This window comes from Pleurodeles waltl, chromosome 4_1 (assembly GCF_031143425.1).
Source record: "Pleurodeles waltl isolate 20211129_DDA chromosome 4_1, aPleWal1.hap1.20221129, whole genome shotgun sequence".
Taxonomy (NCBI): Eukaryota; Metazoa; Chordata; class Amphibia; order Caudata; family Salamandridae; genus Pleurodeles; species Pleurodeles waltl.
In genome coordinates, this window is record NC_090442.1 from 789,867,587 (window position 1) to 789,883,366 (window position 15,780).

Below are 15,780 nucleotides of genomic sequence, written 5' to 3' on the forward strand. Positions count from 1 at the left end.
CTCATGAGAAAGAATTTACTATGGCTACACACACATAACTTCTGGAAAAGTACAGCTTCCTGGCCTTCACGAAAAGCAGCACACTACAGGTTAGAAAATACAATTCAAATAAGAGGCAAGGCAGCTAGACCCAAGCCCTTGGTCAGTTAAAGCCTCTTGTTAATGAAGCAAACTCTTAACATATAACCTTAATTATGATGTATTAATACAAATTCAAAACATATTGCATAATAATTCAGAATTAATTAGCCTTTTCATTAGTCTTCGTATATATTGGTAGCCACTCCCCGTGGGCACATTTCAAACGTGTGCATTATTTTCTATGTTAACACATTTTCTATGCAGCTTTATCACACAATATATTGAAGCTTTTGTATTATTTCTTTAAAAACGTACACTCCAACACTGTCAAGCCAGACCATAAAAAATTCCACAAACGCCACAATGCATCCATACTCTTTGCTAATTAATTAGCACACTAGTATTAACGCATAAGCATCCGATGCTTCGCTGTTCTTTGCATTTGCTGTGAATTAAATAATGTTATCTGTATCGTGCAAGGCGCGGTAAGCTGCAGGGATATAGATGGACGCAAAGTTCAACCTGCCACAGTTGTCAGTTTCACTTTCAGACTACCGTTGAGAGGAAAACTAGTATTTTGTTTTATGCGCAGGAAGGAAGGGTCGCCTACACTGCGGTAACAGCAGAGCTACAGTCATCTGGATGACGAAACTGCAGCTCTGCAAGGCCCTGCTGTTGAATCTTCTTACCTGCAGACACAAGGAAACGTCGCACGTGGAGGTAACAGGAGAGATTTCCGCTTCTGACGGGTGGAGGGCGTTCAATTGATAGTGAGAGGTAAGGTTGTTTAAGCTCCGAGTGAACCGACCTCTTTTACCTCTTGTTGAACTAAATTCTTACATTTTCGTCCTTCATTTAAACAGCTCCTAAGAAGTTCATATTTTGCAGCGCTTGGTATATAAATGTATTCGGTAACTCTAACTATTACCTTCTGTTTATAGCCAATGCTTGCTCCATTTGGTAGTTTGTTATTGCAGTGTAGCTCGGATGAGTTATCTGTAAAGCGCCTTAATTATGAAACAAGAGAGTTGATAAAAGCAAGAAACAGCAGGTGAGCTGACCCCGAATGAATGTTTTCGGTACTGCGTCTGCATTATCATATTGTTTTCAGTTCTGAAATCCACCTTTCCTAATGGCTGTGTGGACAGGATAGGGCGCAGGAGTAAGCTACCAAGGGCCACATGTACGTACTGTTTGCGACGAGAAAAAAGCATTTTGGTATGTACAGACCCATTATTGCAATTTGGCAATCTATTTACCGAATCGCAAAAAGGGTTTGCGAGTTGCAATTAGGAAGGGGCGTTCCCTTCCTAATTGCGAGTCGCAGTCTGATGTATGATTGTTTTATGACCGTGAATGCGGTCACAAAACAATCACGGTTAGCACCAGTCTCAAATTGGTGCTAACCCATTCGCAAAAGGGAAGGTCACCTTTGTGAATGCATGCAAGTACAGTTTTTTAGAGCAGGCAGTGGTCACACGGACCACTGCTTGCTCTGAAAAAATTAAAAGAAAATTTTTCATTTTTGTTTTTGAAATTCATTCCGTTTTCCTTCAAGGAATATGGGCTGCATTAAAAAAATAAAATAATACTGCTTTATTTAAAAGCAGGCACAGAGATGGTGGCCACCATCAATGTGAGTGCCGCCATTCCCAATGGGGTCGCACATTGCGACCTACCTCAAGAATATTCATGAGGTAGGTCATTTGCGACCCCATTGCGAATCGCAAACAGTGTCATTGACACTGTTGTACACCAGGCTTTGCGACTCGCAAAGGGGGATAGATGGGCCCCTTCCTAATTACGAATCGCAAACCCTTTTTGTGATTTGGTAAATAGATTACCGAATATCAAAAATGGGTCTGTACATACCAAAATGCTTTTTCGTTGTCACAAAACAAAAGGTCGTATATCTGGGGCACATGTACGAAGATCAGGTTTTGCGACTCGCAAGTTGCGAGACTTAGCAACTCCCAATTTGCGAGTCGCAAAACCTGATGTACAACAGTGTTAATGACACTGTTTGCGATTCGCAATGGGGTTGCAAATGACCTACCACTGCTGACCCCAGCAAGCCACCACCCCTGTGAATTCCGCCATTACCAGTGGGGTCGCAAATTGCGACCTACCTCATGAATATTCATGAGGTAGGTCATTTGCGACCGCATTGCAAATTGCAAACAGTGTCATCGACACTGTTGTACATCAGGTTTTGCGAGTTGCTAAGTCTCAAAATTTGCGAGTCGTATAACCTGATGTTTGTACATGTGTCCCAGATGTATGACCTTTTGTGTTCCGACTCGCAATTTGTGATCAGTCTGTTTATCGCAAGTTGCGAGTCGCAAAAACCAAATGTACAACAGAGGTAAGTACACTGTTTGCGAATCCCAATAGGATTGTAAATGACATACCTCTTAAATATTCATGTGGTAGGTCAAAAGTTGCGATCCCATTGGGAATGGCCACACTCACAGGGATGGTGGCCTGCTGGGGACAGCAGACCACTATGTTTGTGACTGCTTTTCAAATAAAGCAGTTTTCTTAAAATGCAGTTCTTTTTCCTTAAAGGAAAACAGGATGTACTTAAAAAAAAAAGAAAAAAAAAATGTATTTCATTTTTTCAAAGCAGGCAGTGGTGCTCTGGAAAAATATATTCACTACTATTCACAAAGGGAAAGGGGTACCTTAGGGACCCCTTCCCGTTTGCGAATGGGTTAACACCAATTTGTAATTGGTGTTAACTGTGATTGTTTTGCGACCGCATTCACGGTTGCAAAACAGTCATACATAACATTCAAATTCTGTATTTGGAAGGGACACCCTGAACATGCCCCTTCTTATTACCTAAAACCTGGTAACAATTACTGAATCGCAACTTGGGCTTTATACATCCCCCAAAAATTTTTTGAGTCGCAAACTGGCCGATTCTATGAATCGGCCGTTTGTGACTAGTAAAATGCTTTGTGTATGTGGCCACAAGACATTTAAGTGACTCGGTTTTATTAGTACATTAGTGGTTGAAGGTACTTTCCCCGCACAGATGAGTTACCTTCAACATACACCATCAACAAATGTGTTATCATTGGACAGGTCGGTAAAGGAGTAATATAAATCATATCAACTTCTTACAAAGTGATTAAAGCATATAACCACCTTTAAGGGGTTGGAGGAAAACCGGTCCGTCCCAGAAGAAAAAAAACTAGGAAAGAAAGTAGCATGTTTTCAATAACTGGGGAGTTGAAGTTTCTGCACGGAAGGGTGAGTGAGTTTTCAACTCTTTGAGCTCAATAGTCTGTTTTTTATTGCCATTTCTCCTACGCGGACCAATCTTAACCTACATCCTAACCAGGCCCGGGGGACATCTATATGAGTGGTCAATTGTTTCCTAGTGTCTGCCGGGATCTCCATTCTACTAATTTTGTATTGGGTGTGACTCACTGCACCAACAGCGAAGCATAGGTTTCTTTACGGCTGAAATGCAGAGTCTTAAGCCTTCCTTCTCCTACCTCAACCAAGCCAGCCTTGGACTTTGACAGTGTCTGTGCTCGTGTTTCTAATTACTGCCAATGCCAGTGTTGAAGTGCCTGTTGGTAATGACCAAGATGGGCCTCTCCATGACGGCTCTGGTGTATGGGGTGTGTGACTGGTTTACTTTTGTATTGACATTATTGGGATATATGTCTTTACCTGGAGACTGGTGAGAGACTTGGGCTTCTCCTAGTATTAACTCTGTGACTGGATTTCTGACACTGGTCATCATTCAGAACCTTTGAGAATAAAGAAAGGGTTAGAGTTCCTTGAAGGTCTTTAGGCTCCATTAAGATAATTTTACTGTTCTTTCAGTGTATACCTTGAGTTCTGTGTTTGTTTACTTCAAGGTCTACCATCATCACTGCATCATCTTAGCAGGCAACCACTAGTAGCACATAAGCACTGGGGAGACAAAGGTCGAAGACCAGCACTTCAGCTATTGGCCTTGCCAACCATGCCATTTTCCTACGTCCATACTTGCTTGCTTAGACTTAACATTTTTGGCAGTGTTTGTGGGGCACATAAGCCCTTGGGACCCCACAAATTGCATACTTAGTGCTTCTCAGGAACACTATTAATAAGCCCCAAAAATGGAAAGGTTGATAACCTCTATTGACCGCCTTTGTAGAATATGTGGTTGGTGGGAGATGGTTGTGGTTTTAGGGAAGCAAAGGGGCTCTTGTGGGAGCTGTTTACCAGACTCTTCACGTAACTTGAAGTTCAGAGACTTGATGGAGATTTATTTATATATATTTTTTAATAAATGCAGTGCAAGTCTTTTTTTAGGGACTGTCTGGATGTGACTACACATAGTCCACAGTGGAGCAGCACACAGAAAGGCTTATCCTAAGGGCCTTACTTCTCTCCTGGCTTACACAGATCGGCCCCTAGCCAGCCTAATGAGATCCCAGATGCTGTCCAGAACCTCTAAGCCTGTGCTACCTTAGCACAAAACTGGAAATGTGCTGCAGAAGTAATGTTCTTAACGACTGTAGAGTTTTGCAAACATCTGCTGAATCCTCTCAAGCCCATTACAAAGACTGAGGTGCAATGCTGAAAGATTGACTACTACAAAGATTAAGCGAGATTCTGTCTAGTAAGAACACTCCTCATCCTCACTGCATATGATTTTCTTCTTTTGGTTCTACTTTGATCCATGTACAGTGGTCTAGCATGCAGATAGCTAGCCAGACTGGGTCACTGATGTGGTCTGTTGTGACTGCTGTGTGTACTTGGCCTTGCACCATTTTGTTCTTCCCTATTCCCAGGTCTCCGTACTTCACTAATGTCTATAACACATCCATGATCTCCGAGACACTGTCCTCCAACCTCGCAGGTAGCAAGTATTCGTCACTTGAATTGCTATTGCTTCTTTATGTTCTTTGTGGTATTTATACGATCATGAACATAATGGGGGACTTGCTACAAGGTACCCATTTTGAAGGGAGATTGCAGTAGTCCTTTGTTACAGGCAGTTGTTGCCAATCACAGTTTACAAACTGTATTTGCAGAGCCTGCCTCACCATATTGCCATTTCTATACTACTTTGCATTGTCTTTATGTTTTCATTTTTCAGGAGTGGTCTGCTTCAGGTGTGTTTTGATCTTCACAAACATTAGAACTCTGTTCCAAGCTTTGGCAACATCAGTATTTCTCTAACCTCGTCTAGATTTTTTAGCCGGGCCCTGGTTTTCATTACTGCATTGCTTTATCATTGAATATTGTGTTACATAGACTTCTTGCAAGTTAACATTTTGGATCCTAGCATTTATACACTATATTAGTGTAGATTAAAATATTTTTAAAGGGTTGTGTTATCACACAACTCTAGTTAGCCGTCGGCAACTGAGGAAACTTTATTTAGTTACTGTGCCTATATTCCTCCTACATCACCATCCCTGAGCTAGGGGCCGGATGTAGGTAGCTAAAAAATAGCGATTTGGAAATATTTCCGAATCGCAAACTGGTATCCAACAAGAAAAAGCGACTTCATTTTGCGACTCGCAAATGAAGTAGCACCGCGTATTGCGAGTCCACTGTTTGCGAGGTCGCTTTTTGCGACCTCGCTAAAAACGAACATGCAAATTGCGAGTGGGTGTCGCAAATTGCGACTGGGTGTCGCAAATTGCGACTGTGCCGCAAATTGCATGCAGGTGCAGCAGAACAGTCTGGAAAACACTTCCTGGCTCTTGCTGATGACATCACAGCCAGGAAGTTTACAAATACACCTGGGAGGAGGGAGGACCATACCCTTTTCCAACTGCTGAGCAACCACCTTGAGGAACAGCAGCAAGAATGGGGGACTCTGGCAGGAAGAGAAAACTGAAGTATTCGGAAAAGGAACTGGAGGTGCTGACAGATGAATGCTGCCAGCACCATGACCAGCTATTTGGAAGGGCTGCCCTGAGTGTGCCAGAGACTGACAAACAGAGGATTTGGAATGACATCCAGGAGAAGGTCAACTCCATAGGGGTGAGCCACAGGAGTATTGATGAGCTCAAAAAGAGATGGTATCACCTGCGCTCCATGACCAAGGAGAGGGTGGCAGAGCGCCTCCGGGAGATGAGGGGCACAGGAGGAGGCCCATCCACCGTCCCACTACCCACACCCATGGAGTAATGTGTGGAACAGACCCTTGAGCCAGAGGCAGTGGCTGGAATGGGAGAGCTGGACACGTCAACGCCAGGAACATCAACAAGTGAGTACCATGAAACATGCATGTACACCCATATCTGCCATACCCCCACCCACCCAGTACACAGCAGCATGCACAACCAAATTAGCTTCATTCCAGACTAGCAACCACCAGAATGGTCCATTATGGGCAATGTAGTTCAGTAGTCAGCTGATAGGCAACAGTTTATTAGGAAGCATACAACAGATGTTAGATACTGACAGTGTGTTCCCTATGTCCCACAGGTCTCCCACAAGACATCCCCACCAGCCAGTCCGTCCAGGGTGCAGAGGGCAGCCAACAGGCAGCACAGGAGTCAGGAGCAGCCACTAAAGGGCCCAGCACCACCCAACCACAGTCCCCTCCAGCTGCACCAATGGACATTGGGGAGATCGACCCAGCACCCGGTCCCAGCCACAGTGCCATACAACAGGACCCTGATGCTCCACCGCATCGCAGACGCCGAGTCCATGTTCCTGCAGTGTCCCAGGAGGATGTAGGGGACTCTTCCATGTCCGCCACCGAGGCAGCCCTCATCAGTGGTCAGCGCCTGCAAACAAGGCAGATGAGAGTTATATCAGGGGCCATGCAGCGTATGGAGCGGAATTTCACCACAGGGCTGGCACAAGTGCACACAGACTTCCAAAGCCTGAACAATCATGTCGGTGACCTTGCACTCTCCATCCGTCAACTTGTAACTGAACTAGTGTCAGAGATAGAGAGTGCAAGGCACCGTGAGCGGCAACTCATACACCGGTTGTCCGCATGGCTGCCTCAATGGTCCGCCTGGCAGTCAACACCACAGGGCTGTCACGCCATACAGTCAGTTCGCAGGTAGACTTGGGTCACTTTGCAGGTGATGTGGCTCGGGGATTGGGTCGGATTAGCCATTCTGTGGACATGATGGAGGCAAGACAGGTGGCTAGGGGCACGGCAGACACACCTCAAGATAGTGAGGAGGGCTCCACCGTCAGTAGTGCATCTGCCACGGACACAAGGGTATTGAGGAGTGCCAGTGCACGTCAGGGATCTGCTGACACTCCAAGCACTAGCCATGCTGGGCGTCCCAGGCGGAGGAGTTGAGCCTTGCGGACAATTGAGGCACCTGAGGTGAATGTGTCCTCATTGCAGGTGGACATTTACAGCCCCTTCCCAAAAGTTCAGTTCATAATTACTTAGGTTCACTTAATAAAAGTTCTTGTTTATTCCACTTCACAACTGGGCTCTTTGTGTGTGACATTAGTGTGTGTGGTGACAGTTAGCACATACCTTCCAAAGTATTGGTTTGCAATGTGGTCCTGTCTCTGTCTGCCTTGATTTGCAATGCTTCTATCCCATGATGGCGATGTGGTAGCTCTTGCTCGTCATCCTCCGAATCTGGGTCTTCTGGGGTGAGATGTAGCCCACGTCTGGTGGCAATGTTGTGCAGTATAGCGCATGCGCCAACGATCTTGAATGCTGTTATTGGGGCATACTGGAGTGCACCTCCACTTCTGTGGAGGCATCGGAATCTTGCCTTCAACAGTCCAAAGGTCCTCTCTATGACATTTCGGGTCCTCCTATGTTCACTGTTGTATCGCCTCTCAGTCTCATTGCTGGGTGTTAAGTACGGGGTAAGTATCCATGGTCGTAGCGCATATGCACTGTCACCTGTTTGGCAAAAATGGACAATGTTAGCAGGGCATGGATGGTTTCTACAGTGACCTGTGTGTATGTCTTCAGGGTGTATTCAGCAATACCTAAGAGATTTCCGTCTCCAAACTCCCCACGTTCTAGGCGTTGGTGTATCCCACTGTGTCTGAAAATGTAGGAGTCATGTGTACTCCCTGGAAATTTGGCTACCATGTCAGTGATGACATAATGGGCGTCACATACCACCTGGATGTTCAGTGAGTGGGTACACTTACGGTTGCGGAACAGATATTTCAGATTTGCAGGAGGGCAGATTTGTATATGTGTCCCGTCTACACACCCTATTACATGAGGGAAGTTGGCAATCCTGTAGAATCCCAACTTGGTGCTGTTGATTTCTGCCTCATTCCTGGGTAGGTATATGTATCTGGACATGTGTGTGAGTATGGCATCTAAGAAACATCTGAAAAACCGTGAGAGTGCACTTTGGGATACCCCACTTGCCACAGCAATGACCCCCTGATAGCTACCCGAGGCCAAGAGGTGCAGTGAGCATAGCACTTGCACATGTGTGGGGATGGCGCTGCCGCGCACAGTCTGGCGTTGCAGCTGCGGATTGAGTAGATCTATTGATTCTAATATTGCTGCACTGCTGAGTCTGTATTTATCATATATCTCCTCCTCTGTTTGTTGGAAAAGTGTCTGCCTGGTTCTGCATATCCTCTCCTGTCTCTGGCTCCTCCTCCTCCTCTGCTGTGCGGCGTGGACTCTCCTCCTCCTTACTATCACATATATCTCCGCCATCATGAGTAACCCAGGTGCCTTCTGGGTCTCCTTTTATACTTTGGTTCTGGTTACCACCTTCTCTGACTTAGTGGTAAATTGGGTGTGCAAAATGGGCTTTTTGCGACTAGTCGCAATTTGCAAGTGGCTTTTTCATATGGTTTGCGACTCGCAAATTGCGACTTCCTATTTGCGGGTCGCACTATGGGGTCGCAACTTTTGCGAGTCGGTAATGGCTTGCGTCGCTATTTGCGATTCGGAAATGGGGTTTTTGCATCCCATTTCCGATTTTGCGGGGTTGCAAATAGTGATTCGGGCCATTTGCCACTCGCAAAAGTTTGCTACACCTGGCCCTAGGTCTTGACTGCTCGTCCACATATAGAGAGAGATCCAAGAAGTCTCAGTGAGGTCAACATTCCGATGCATATCTGGTGTTTGGCACTGGCGGCTGGTGGCATTTAAATATTGTGGGGGCGCAATCCATTGCTCAAATTCCAAAAAGCTTTTCCTTGAAGGGTTCTGTCACATTTTCTTGCACTACTTTTATTGTATCACTCTGATTCAGTCTGACTTGGTCTCATGAATTCATGCAGTCTCACTCATTCTTCTCTGTCCCACACTGTCTCACTCAGTGCCACTCATTGTCATTCATTCTGAATTACTGTCTTACTGTGGCTCAGTTTCACACATAGCAACACTCAGTTACGCTCACTGTCATTCTCCCTCACACGCTTACATTGATTCTCACACATACACACTCATCCTTACTGTCACTCATTATCACTCACTCCGACTCATTCCTTCACTGACTCTCCCTCACTTCAACCCACACACATTGTCACACAGACATGCTCACAGTGCTGGGATTTCACCAGCCCTAAACAGTATCTCTGAAGGCTGGCACAGGCACCTTCATGTACCTGTGTCAGCAATCAAACAATGTCCCTAGCTACCTCAGTTTGTTGTTGGACCCGAAGCATGTCTGAATTGTATTTTTATTATATAAAGAGTGAATGGACCACAAAACACAGAGGGTCTAGTGTAGCTGTGGAGCCCATAAAGGAGAAACTCCATTGGTCCAGGGACACCTATCCATCAAACCAAGCCATCCACTCAATCATCCATCCTTTCACTTATCCACCCCCTTTCATCCATCCATTCATCCATCAATTCAATCAGCCATCCGTCCTTTCACTCATCCATCCACCCTCTCACTCCCTCTATCCTTCCTTTCACTCCATCCATCCATCATCCTCCCTTTGGCTGATCTATCTATCCACCCTTTCACTCAGTCATCCATCCTTATACCCATCCATCCATCCATCCATCCAGTTACCTTTTCACTTAATCATCCATCTTTTCACTCACTCATCCCTCTATCTATCTATTCATTCATCCATCAATTCACTCTGTCAGTCACCCATCCATTCCATCATTTCATCCAGACATCCATTGACCCTGCCTTTCAGTCATCCACCCACTTTTTACTCATCCATCTTTACATGCATCCTTTCACTCATCCATACTTTCACTCTATTCAGCCATCCATTTACCCTTCCACTCACTCACCCATCCATCTTTTCACTCATTCTACCATCCATCCATCCTTTCTCCCATCATCCTATCCATCCATCCGTTTCACTCATACACTCCTTCTAGAACCCCACAACACTTTAGCAGCGAAAGCGAGGGCGGGGGTTGTCAACGATGCCCCAGATGCAGGCAGAAGCTTAACTGCACATTTACCTCTTAGCCCACTAGTGCAGCTGGTTACTTCTCTCCCTTGGGCCTATACGGTCAAGATAAGGAGCACTCTATCTCTGACCTGCTCAGCTCTATAACATTTTTTTAGGTGAAACTAAATTCATTTCTAACCATGTATTGCTGCCAGGAGAGCAGCCCATTGCACCCTTCCTACATCCTACCCCTCTGTGATGACCAACATATTGTTGCCACCCACTCTCTCCTTGTCTCATTGGCCTACTCCACCCACAGCCATTGAAGTGGATTTTGTAACTCCTCCTAGGGCCACTGTTTTAGTGCCCCAAAAGCAACAGAATCAATTGCTTTATAATTGAGCACTCCCTCTCCGATGATGTCACAGCTGTAGCTACTGCTTGCAGGTTGAAGAAAACCTCACCCAGCTGCCACTTGCGCAGTAGGGCATCTGCAAACTTCACTAGAGTTCACCCAAGAGATTCACCGCACTGTCTTGGAGCAGTGATTAATTTTCAGCTGCTCTGTGTTTATTTCCCTGTTCTTGCCTCTTCCCTCGAGGGTAACTGGTCAACGCCCCTTTTACCCATTACACTAGTCACCCTTGGTGTTTGGTGCACTGGCTGGCAAGGACCCTCAGTATTCTTCATGGAGAGCTCAGTGACCCTTACATCTGTGTTCCCAGAGACCGAGCCTGACAAATGCCAAGGATGTTTTTACTGTCTGTACTTCTGACTGTATTGACTCCTTCTCTGTAGAATTTATCCAAATAACACCCAGACATGAACATTGAAATGTGAAATCTGAGAAAAATACCTATGGGAACAGACACAAGCCCATGAGCACAGCATTAAAGCTCTAACACTTGAAGTTCTGGCACTGAAAAGAAGACACTCAGCCACATGGCCAGTTTTAACGTGTTGCGACCATTGCAGATGCACTGGGCGCTGACCTTTGTGGGGGGTGGGGTCAGTGACCTGGGAGGTGGAGTGCTGTGTTTGCAATAACTTAAGATTTAAAAGCATCTGCTTCATAGTTCTTCTTGCATCCAGCTTTCAGGAAGCAATTAAAAGTTGTCAAGATAACTCTTGTGATTAATGTTCCTGTTAGAGAGAGAGATCTTTAGTCTAGTGGCAGTTTTGACTCGCCACAAAGTAGAAAAGAGGGTTAATATGCCTGTTGTAAAGAACAGATCTGTATTTTATGTGAAAGCTGAGTGGATTAGTAAAGCCAGACTTTACCAGTGCTTTAAACAAATGAAATGTATTTAAGAGAGGGGCTCTTGGACCTGGCCCTTTTTGCAGGGTCATCCCCAAACGTGTTGCCTCCTTCCTCCTATTTTTCCTGACCTGTTTTTGTTGGCTTTAGGTCTCTGAGCACCTTACCACTGCTAACCAGTGCTAAAGTGCATATACTCTCTGTGTAAATTGTACTGTTGATTGGTTTATCCATGATTGGAATATTTGATTTACTAGTAAGTCCCTACTAAAGTGAACTAGAAGTGCCAGGGCCTGTAAATCAAATGCTACTAGTGGGCCTGCAGCACTGGTTGTGCAACCCACATATGTAGCCTTGTAATCATGTCTCAGACCTGCCACTGCAGTGTCTGTGTGTGCAGTTTTAAACTGTAAATTCGACTTGGCAAGTCTACCCTCTTGCCAGGCATAACCTTTCCCTTTTCCTACATTTAAGACACCCCTATGGTAGGCCATAGGTAGCCCCATGGGCACGGTGCAGTGTATGGTTAAGGTATGAAATATACTAATGCGTTTTATATGTCCTGACAGTGAAATACTGCCAAATTCTGTTTTGACTGTTGCAAGGCCTATCTCGCTCATAGGTTAACCTGGGGGCTGCCTTTAAACATGATTAAAGCGTAGATTCCCTTTGGGAGCAGATAGACATCTGCCTGTTTGTGGATTCCCTGTCTGGGTTAGTTTGACAGTTGGGCTGTTTGCACCTCTCTCCAGACAGTGACACAAAGGGGGCTGGAGTGTAGCCTTCCATCTGTGCTAGGAGGGAGAGGAGGAGTGGTCACTCGCACCTGAAAGGGCTGTGCCTGCCCTCACACAATGCAGTCTTCAACCCCCTGGTGTGTGTCTGAGGCCTTGCCTGGGGAAGGCAGGATTTCACAAACAAGTAAGACTTTCTTTTGAAGTAAGCCTACTTCAAAGGCCAAAATGGGTATAAGAAGAGCACCCAAAACCACAGACTTTAGACACTTCTTGGGGTAGGCACTGTATCTCACAGACACGTCTGAACACAAAACCTGCTGGTGAAGAATCCCTGAACCAGACCTGTCAAGAGGAACTGCCTGGCTGCCCAAAGGACTCAAGTGGACTGCTTTTCTGAGAAGGACTGCTGCCTTGCTGTTTCCCTGCTGCCTTGCTGCTCTCTGGTTGTACTGAGAAGTGCTCTCCAAGGGCTTGGATAGAGCTTGCCTCCTGTTCCTTGAAGTCTCAGGACAAAAAAGACTTCACTCCTGCAATTGGACTCCTTGTGCCGTGAAAATTAGACACACAGGCTGCTAAAACCAACGCACAGCCTGTATCGTAGTGAGAAATTCACTGCATGCCGAACCGGAATGACGCAGCCCAAATTCGCAACAAGAAGATCGACACAGCGCCAGCATAGCATGTGGAACTGCGACGCATGGCCCACTGGATTGACGCACAGCTGAACCAGAACTACACAGCCCGATTTCCAGAGAGGAATCGACACAGCGTCTGCCGTGTGGGAGAGATTTCCACGCAACGCCCACTGGATCAATGCAGCACTTGTGACTTCGCTCCGCAAGCCCTGGAATTCACGCACCATCCCCAGGGTGTAAGAAAACCCCACAACCCATAGAGGAACCAAGTCAGCGCACCGGAAATCAACGCAAAGTCTTACCCAGGTACTTTGTGCTTGCAAGAGACATTTATTGTTTTTAAGATACATTTATTTGTTTTTCAAAGACTAAAGACACTTTGTATCACTTTTACAGTGATAGATCAACATTTACTTATTGCAGTTTAATCATTTTGACCTGCATCTTATCAGATAAATATTATATTTTTTTCTAAACACTGTGTGGTGTATTTTTGTGGTGCTATACTGTGTTACTGCATTATTTATTGCACAAATACTTTATACATTGCCTTCTTAGTTAAGCCTGACTGCTCAGTGCCAAGCTACCAGAGGGTGGGCACAAGATAATTTGGATTGTGTGTGACTTACCCTGACTTGAGTGAGGGTCTGTGGTATTGTAAATAGTATTTACTTTTATTCTTTTTGTTGTTTTACCCTTATTTCCTTCCCCTCCCCTCCCATCTATCTTATGTGTTGTGGTATCTTCCATCTACCCCTGCTCCAGCAATTGTACTAGCTGGAATGTCGAGAGGATTCTAGGCGGTTGTGGAGGTAGCTGGAAGCAGGAGTGGCTGGAGTTTCATGTTTCCCCTTTCTTGAAGATATAAAAGAAGACTTTGCTGCAGCATCTATCGGTATCTGCCTCATTTACTTCATTTTTGGCAACAAGGGTCCCACAATCCATGCTGCGGAATCGGATGTGGGAAAATGAACACCCTGTGAAACTCCAGCACTCAAAAGGTTTGAATTCATAATGAACAGAGTCTTCATTTCAAGCATCATTTTCAGTACAAGTAAACTTTAATGATATTTCTTTTCTTTGGACCCGGCACCTGAATTCTTTTTGTATTTCCCTGTTTTAGGGATTTATCTGGCTGGTACGGTGCGTGAACGTGTAGCGTCTGGCTCCCATGCCAACGCGTCTTTCATTTCACATGTTCCACGCATACTTGGTGATTGTTGCCAAACAACGGCTTCAGTGATTGCTCTGCTCTATACGACAGGACATCATATAGCGATCGCAGAGCGAGTTTCCAGCTACCGCTGTACTTGCTCAAATGAGTGTTTTCCTTGTGCGCTTTTGTTTTATTTGACTGCAAGTCTGCTATAATCCTTAAGTAAGTTAGCGGGTAACTTTGTAGCTAGTACAGTTACCGCTGCGACATGAAGGATCAGCTGGAAACAATTGTGCCAAGGCGCTTCCTTTTTATTTAATCGCTTCCTTTCAGTTTCTTTTACATTGGAAGTGTGTATGCAACTTTATATTATTTTCTTCTTGGATCTTCGTATTTCTTATGCATATATGCCTTATTGAAGAACACACAAATATCTAATATTTTTACTTCAATTGTTTCATCTAAAGGATCTAAGTCATTGCACTTAGACCTTCAGGGAGAATTTTATAGTGCTTATATCCTTGGAAAATGTTATATCTTTGGAAACATGCAAAACATTTCACCACCTCCATTTTTTTTATCCTTACCTGGAGAACCTCCCATTCAGTGGAGTAAATGGAAAAAAGTATTCCTTACGTACATTCGTGTTTGTGGCATCAATTTATCTGCAGACAGGAAAACTTCTATACTTCAACACTGTCTGGGTGCAGAAGCACAAGAAATCTTGGAGAATTTACCTGCAATCAATTCTCCGGATGGTGCTGAAAGTGACACCAATTTGAATGGATTTTAATTGACACTTCTCAGATTACACAGACATTATTTGCCGAAGGTGTCAATCATCCTCCAAAGATATTACTTTGGGAAATGCAAGCAGAATGAGACAGAAACGGTTGAAGATTTTGTGACAAATCTGTGAAAATTGGTTTCTCAATACAAGTTTGGTGATACTTTGGAAGAACGTGTCAGAGATCAATTTATGTTGGAATGCAAAAGCGATTAAATAAGAGAAGCTTTGTGGTCCAAAGGAGATCCTACGTTAGAAGAGGTTTTAACTGTAGCGAAACAGATTGAACATTCTGAACTCTACATAGAGGATACTGAGGAATTCCAAAGACATTTAAAAAACAATCCAATCTGTAGGGATGAAAACTCCGACAAAATATGGACACTCTGGAACAAAATCTAAACTGTTATGTTATAGATGTAACTCTTCTTCACATTTAGCTAATAGCAGAGACTGTCCTGCTGTTAATATGTTGTGTAAGAAATGTGACAAGAAAGGTCACTTTGCTAGATGTTACAAGTCTGTGGAAAAGAAAACTGTGAAGGTGAATGAGATTGAGTATGACGTAAAAAGATGAGGATGATGGGAAATCTTTTGTGCTGCAAGTTGTGAATGATGTAAACTGCATACCAAATATTTGTTGTGAGTACCCTATTGACATTGTAGAGGTGGATGGAGTTAAAGTTTCTATGATGATGGATTCTGGAGCAAAGTTGACTCTGGTCTCGGAATCCGACTATTTTAAATATTTTAAAAACAAAGTGTCTCTTTATCCACCAGATGTTATTCCTTTCAGTTATGGTGGGAAACCTATTGAGTTAAAAGGCTAT

The 15,780-nt window shown here is 44.5% G+C and overlaps 1 protein-coding gene across 1 annotated transcript in view; it reads left to right on the top strand.

Moving 5' to 3' along the window:
- Positions 1-672: 672 nt before the first annotated feature.
- The window catches only part of LOC138288586 (natterin-3-like), a 90,104-nt gene continuing 74,996 nt past the window's right edge, over positions 673-15,780 (top strand). The window contains exon 1 of the mRNA XM_069230087.1: positions 673-858. The gene's annotated coding sequence lies outside the window, so the exon portion shown is untranslated. The remainder of the gene's footprint in view (positions 859-15,780) is intronic.